Here is a 6,798-nt window from a genome sequence, read left to right as displayed (position 1 = left end):
GAGAGGAGAGGAGAGGAGAGGAGAGAGAAAAAAGAAAAAAATAAAAAAAGAAAGAAAAAAGGGGAAGATGGCATGGAAGAAAGAGAAGGAAAGCCTTTGCAGAGCAGATTTAATAAGCAAGAGGCAGATTTAATAAGCAAGAGTTGAGAAATCCTAGAAAGTCATGCAAAACAAGACAACATATCTCCTTCTTCCCAAGAGGAATTACAAATTAAAGGTGATACATCCAAAATGGAGGACCTCCCCAAAAAAACCTCCAAAACCCAAACCAACCAAAAGTGCAGAAGATTCAGGCTTACAATTCTATTTCTAAGGCAATCCAAGTAGAAAAACACTTAAGATTGTTTCTGCTTTTATGATCTAGCAGATTAATTTTATTCTCTAGAAAGAAACTGAAGGAAGGAAACCTCTCCTAGCTTTCTCCGACTATGGTTTTCCATAGCTATTGTTGAAGCCCAGTTAAGGGGTTTCAGGACCTTTGTTCTTGGCTTGTGTGGAGCACAAGGTCATGTATGACCTTTTCACTTCTTATAACTCTGAAACAACATTTGCTTTGTGGTGTAAGTTCTAGAAGGTCAGAATTTTTTACTTGGTTTGTGGCTGCTCATCTTAGAAAGCATCTACAAAGTGAGACAATAGGTTCTAAAATTGTCATCTTATGCCTTCAGTAACTGGTGGACCCAAAGCTAGAGCAAGAGCCAAACTTTCAGTCAGTTGACTTACTCACCAAGAGCAGACGTATGGCCTTCCTAGTGAAGCATGGATATTGCAAAACTGAACTACTCATTTAAAACACAGTAATACTTCAATATTGAAGGAGCTGAGGGAAGCATAGGCTAGACTGTGGCTTTACCACCATTTGACAGCCAAAGAGTAGAGTGTTTGCTTTACTAGTGGGATTTTGTCTCTTTGAGTTCAAAGTTCCTTCACAAAGCTGCAGACCACAGGTTTTTCTTGAGAGCAGAAGTGAAAAGAAAATTAATCACAATCACACTGTGTAGTATATAGCATCAGGATTGTGAAAATGTAGAAATATATAATTTAACATGTGAAATATTTATGACCTTCTTATTACATGAGATTCGGTCTCTGGTTAGTTTATTCAGAACATTTTTTTTCACTGAATAGAACCATGCCAGCTGTGTAAAATATTTCCAGACAAATAAAAATGAAACAGTGGTAATTCAACAGCAACTTACCACTGAAAGAAAATATGTATCTTTGTATAACAATATACTAATTCTGCTCCCGGCCCTGCAGAGGTTTATGCAGTTAATTCCACAGTTGGTACTGAGCCTGCGTGTTAAGCAGTTCTTTTCAAGATAAAGGCAACAGCTTTTACTTCAGGATTTAAGTTGTCATTCCCAACATATTTGTTTTCAGACAAAACTGAGGAGTGTAGCATTCTGAGAGATTTACTCTTGAAATACAGGAACATAAGAAACACCTTACTTGGTTAGACCAACAGCCTAACCCATCAGTACATGTTCAAGAGCAGCAAACCAAAATGCTCTGTGTTTTGTACTCTCCTCCCAAATCCATATTTTTCTTAGTGATGTTGTAGGGTACATGCCTGAAAAGTCCTTTTAGTGTCTCTTTAGGGGCTGTTATTTCTCAGTTTGTCTAACCCCCTTTTGAACCTGCTGCCGTTTGCCTGGCAACAAGCTCCAGAGGTTTTCTGTCCACTGCATAAAGAAGCACTTAGTCAGTTGTAAACTGATCTCCTACTAGTTTCATTGGATCCTCTCTCGTCCTGGTAATGTGGATTTGGTGAAAAACAGTTCTGTGTTTATCTTAGCCACTGTCTTCAATATTTTGTAAATCTTAGGTTTATCCCCTTCTACCTTCTCTCATTTGAAGAGCTTCCTGAAGTGCTCCAGGCCAGGCTCTGGTAATGGAGTAATGGTAATAAATTTTAGTGCTGTTCCCTTATCAGGCTGTCTTGATGGAGGATACAAGGGGGAACAGAGTCCGTCCTTCACACTGGAGAAGGAGAACAATTTATTGGTAACTGTGTCAAGAACACAGACCTGAAGTGACTTCAGGAGACAAACGTGGCTGAATAGTTCAGTAGAGGTCCCGCTGATTTCACTGGGAATTTTGCATCTGCAAGAACTAAATGGTGGGGGTTAAATATTTGCAAGAGAATAGCGGTATCAGAACAAGGATTAAACTGAAGTTACCAGGAATAACTTTTTTGAATATATTTTAATGCACCATCTAATTCTGGTTTCAGTTGGTTCCTTATTTTAGATAAGTACATTTAAGAGTGGCTTAGCTTCATTGTAAATTACATAACTGTTTTCCTTCATTTAGCACAACATACTGTATATTCTACCAGAAAGTAAAGCAGCCATCTCTGCTCCACTATAAGCACAATCTCTTTGAACAAAACTTAGCTTATATTTAGATTGTTATGAAAAGTGGCACAATATCTAGTCGTGTCTTCCCAGCTTCAGAAACAGTATGTGCTTCATCCAGAATAAGATCATAGGCTACAGCTGAGAGATTAATTCCTCCAAAACACAGAACCACTTATAACCTTGTCAATGTTCACATGTTTCAGTAGAATTTGAACAGATTTCCCTAGAAATGCCTCAAATGGTAGTTCAGGGATGGAGAAGTGGTTACAAGTTAATAGGTGTGCAGGCCAAACTCTGCACACACCCGTGCTTTTTGTATTTGTCCATTCCATTCCGCAACTCCATGTGGATAGAAACCCTCCCATTTCCTCTGCTTCAAGGATTGACTTCAGTTTTTTCAGACTCTCCTCCACCTGTTATTCACTTGTCCTCCGTTTTACCCACCTCCCCAGCCAAGGATTTCTGTTCCCTGCTGATGTTGCATTAATCTCATTCAGTATCCTCCGACTACTTATTTCACCCCTTTAACATCCATTGAGCTCCTTTACTCTTTCCTAAGAAAATCTGAGTGCTTGCAATGTCTCCTTTCCTCTTTGTCACAGATCTCCAGTTGTCGTGTTCCTCCCCATTCCATGTTAAACCCTCTTTGCATAGCTTCACAGTCCCACCCTTCCTCTGCCCCAGAATACCCTTTTGCCTGTCATTAATTATGTGGAAATAAATAATTTAGGGTTTTCATATCCATGTGAATGTGCTAAGTCTTTTGCAAATTAAAAGGCACAAAAGAAAGATATCATTATGTTAATTGTGAGTGCCATCAAACAATTGTTAGACTGCTAAACTGTTGCAGAGATGTTTGAGGTGTCCTGCAAGTGGTTTGTTCTTTTCTTGTACTGGCGTCTTGTTTTTTTTTTTCTTTTTAAGAACTTCCTGTTATAACACTAAAAAAAATTTTTAATGGATGAGATGCACTGTTCATAAGCCATTGATATATTTAGCATATTTTAAAAAAATCTTTTTTGTTGTGGTTTTTTTTAATGATTCTGTTAATGCTATTTTAAGAAAAGCAGTTTAACAGAAATTAGTCTGAATTTCAAAAATGCTTAACATAATATTTCATGTTTTCTAGGGACAGTGCTATAATCTATGGATGTAGCAGAAATAAAGGGAAGATGTGAGATCATCATCTCCACAAATAAAGCCACTGAGTCCACAGTCATGTAGAGGTCAGTTAGTTTTGTATGTTTTGTGGTGACAGTTTTGAGAATGCATTTTTGCCTACTGATTCACGGAAAACTAAGAACATGACAAATAAGGAAAACAATGAAACAATCTTGCTACTGAAATAGGATGAAATAACTCAAGTTTCAGATTTTAGGAGCGCTTGAAACCAGGCAGTTTAAGCTGATTTAAGTTAACCTGCCCCTTTACACCGTTCCTCTCCCTCCTGCTGGTACACGTGCCTGGCTCTCAGGTGAATCAATCAATCAGTCAATCTATCGGCGCATAGAACTGGCTGAATCACCCTTTCTCCTGCTTTACTTTTCAACTGGATCCATTTCCCTGGTCTGATTACCTGATTAACAGCTTTAAATACTTGCAGAACTGAGAGAATAGAGAAGAGTGGCCAAAGGGAGGGACTGCTTGCAGTAAATACTGCTGTCAACAGGAATTTACATTCAACTGTAGCCAGCACAGCCCTGGCTCTAGCTTCCTGGGTACAGATTGCTGGTACCACTTCTTAGGAACAGCATTCTGGGATCTGGCTACCCCAGGTAAAGCTGGCATAAAATTCTTCAAGTCCTTCAATGACTTATGATTATCTTTCCAGAGTTTCAATTCTGTGTCTCTGACTTAAATACATCGGGGACATATCACAACTGAAGGAAAAACTAGAGTGATGGATTCTTACGACAAAATATGCCTGTTTTCCTTTCCTCAATGCCCTCACCATTCTTGAGCTTTTCCTGGTCTTTGATCAGTGTTCTTAGGGATCATAAGTATCCCTCCAAAGCACTCCACAACTAGCTCAGCTTTCTCTGCTCTCTCACAAAATCTCCTCTGAATGCTAGAATATGCAGTCTGTCAGTTAAAAGATCCATCATGAAAAATGTTCTTTTATTACATCCCCCTATGAAGGTGTCCGTTTGCTTTTTGCATCTTTGTCTCCTCTCCTTTGAAGACTCCAGGCTTTGCAGCGGCATAGGGCGAATGGCTCCCCTTGACTGAAACCATTTTTATTGGTCATGGCAGCAAGCTCTTCTACAGTCTACTTTGCCTTTTTACCCCTATACCCTGGATGCATGACACAATGGCAGATATAGCATACATTGAAGCATTTAATGATGCACAGTTCTATAAAAGTAATCAGCGTTATACAAATAAGTGTCTAAAATGTGTGCAGACATTGATTTTAGGCATAATAGTATATAGGCATATTAATACACTGAATTTTGAAATAGATACAAAACCATAAAAAGGTACATATGCAATTATTGTAACTAGTGTTGAATTAACCATGTGCTTTACAAAGGAAGAAATAAAATACTGTCAATAGAATTTTCTTCTGTAGTCCTTTATAGCCCTTACATGACCACCGTCCCTCACTATTGTATGAGTGCCTTAGAAGCTTGAAAATACTATTGCAGTGCCCTGTAAAGTGTGTTACTGCTCCAGTTCTGCAGATTGGGAAATGAATTACTTAGCAGTTTAGTAAAGACTTACAAAGCAGGGAAGAGACTTGATACGAGGTCTCAGATTTGGCTGTAAGCATTCAGTGGTGGTTTCTAGAGAAATGGCTAGCTGTAACACAGAAAACCTGGCTCCTACCTGAGACAAGCAGTAGGGAAAAACCTGCCTGAATATTTAGGTGTCGTGTGATTTTTAGGAATAGCTTTCATAGATTGTATGCAAATTTCAGCTGAACACATTTCTGGGTTTGCTCCTGGACAATGCTACAAAGAAAAATCTGATATGTCCCCAGCTTAATGATAAGCATAAAAGGTTAGTTTAGATAGTATGTGATGATTTTGACATTGATTTTCACCTGTAATTTATGTTAGGATTTCAACGCGTGCTAATGAAATTAAACTAGTTTGCGCTAACAAGTGCATAGAGCGGGGTATTACAATTGGGACATGATTTATGCTAATGCATTGACAACCACACTTTTCCTGTCCTGTTAGATGTTTCTTAGATTCACATTGCAGACTATCTTCCTGTGTTTTAGAGTGTTTGCCCCTATCATGCATTATAGATTTGGTACTCAATGCAACTCATTTCTCTTCAGTCTATATTATACAGGCCACCATATCCCCAGTTACTTTTTCATAACACTACATTAAGTGCAATTAACAAGGCCAACTTCTAAGATGCAATAATTGAATGGAGTTATAACCAGGAAAAAACTAAAATATAGTATGACTGTAGCTATTTAACTTGTCTGTTATTTATGCTTAATGTACCAAGTACACAAGTGTACAACAGAATCATTAGCTGCAGAATCATTAGCATCATGCATTACATATTTTTATGCATGCATTGTTCTCCTGTTTGCTTTAATACTAGAGCCATTCCCAATTACAGTTCTCGTTCAAGTGATCCCAGCAATAGGTGGCATCCTCAGTCCATGTCCTAGTCAACTCATGCAGGGAGACTGGCAAATATATTCCTGATGCTGGGTAAAAATATTAACTACTGCATAAAATTTTTAAAAATAGATACTAACAAATTAATTATTTATTGAAAACATTCAGCCAGACGTATGCAACAAAAGGCAAGTGAGGTTTAACTAGCTTATATGATTTTTTTTGCAAATGCAAATGCATTCAGAAGCCATTTTACATTAGCACATAAATTCATAAAATCAATGTCAAAATTCACATGTCTACTGTTAATGTTTCTCTTCCAGTCACACAATTGTGCTGGCCCTAGAGTAAACAGTAAGAAACATTTACCTGACGTGAATTACGCCATTGGAATAATTTGTACAATTAAAGTTTAGCACATGTCAAGGGGTGCAGGTTTAGGTCAAAAGCATGGAAAATTTCCAGCATCAGAAACAAAAGAATGTGTTCATGGAATATAAAATGGGAAATGTTCTGTCGTTTTAAGTAAACAGAGACACACCTAGTCCTGTATAAGATGGAGATCTGAGTTTAGAAACTTTTTTTAGACTGTGTCCAAGCCCCAGGAGAGATTTCTCTTGTAAAGTTCCCTGCAATTCTACTTGCCCAGTTTGTCAAAGTTCAAGACCTGCTGGGAATACAGCGTTTTTGTCTGGCTTATGTGCCAAGGTCCCCATTCTGCACAGTGAAACATAGGATGCAGGTGGTAAGAGGGAATAGGATGATAAATACTCTAGTTGTTGCCCCAATATAACACTGAGATTTAATGAAGAAACAAACATGGCTGTGGGAAGCAGAAAGCATTCCTG

Source organism: Apaloderma vittatum, unplaced genomic scaffold (genome assembly GCF_000703405.1).
Source record: "Apaloderma vittatum isolate BGI_N311 unplaced genomic scaffold, ASM70340v1 scaffold22035, whole genome shotgun sequence".
In the NCBI taxonomy this organism is placed as follows: domain Eukaryota; kingdom Metazoa; phylum Chordata; class Aves; order Trogoniformes; family Trogonidae; genus Apaloderma; species Apaloderma vittatum.
Note: the sequence above shows the minus strand (reverse complement) of the source record.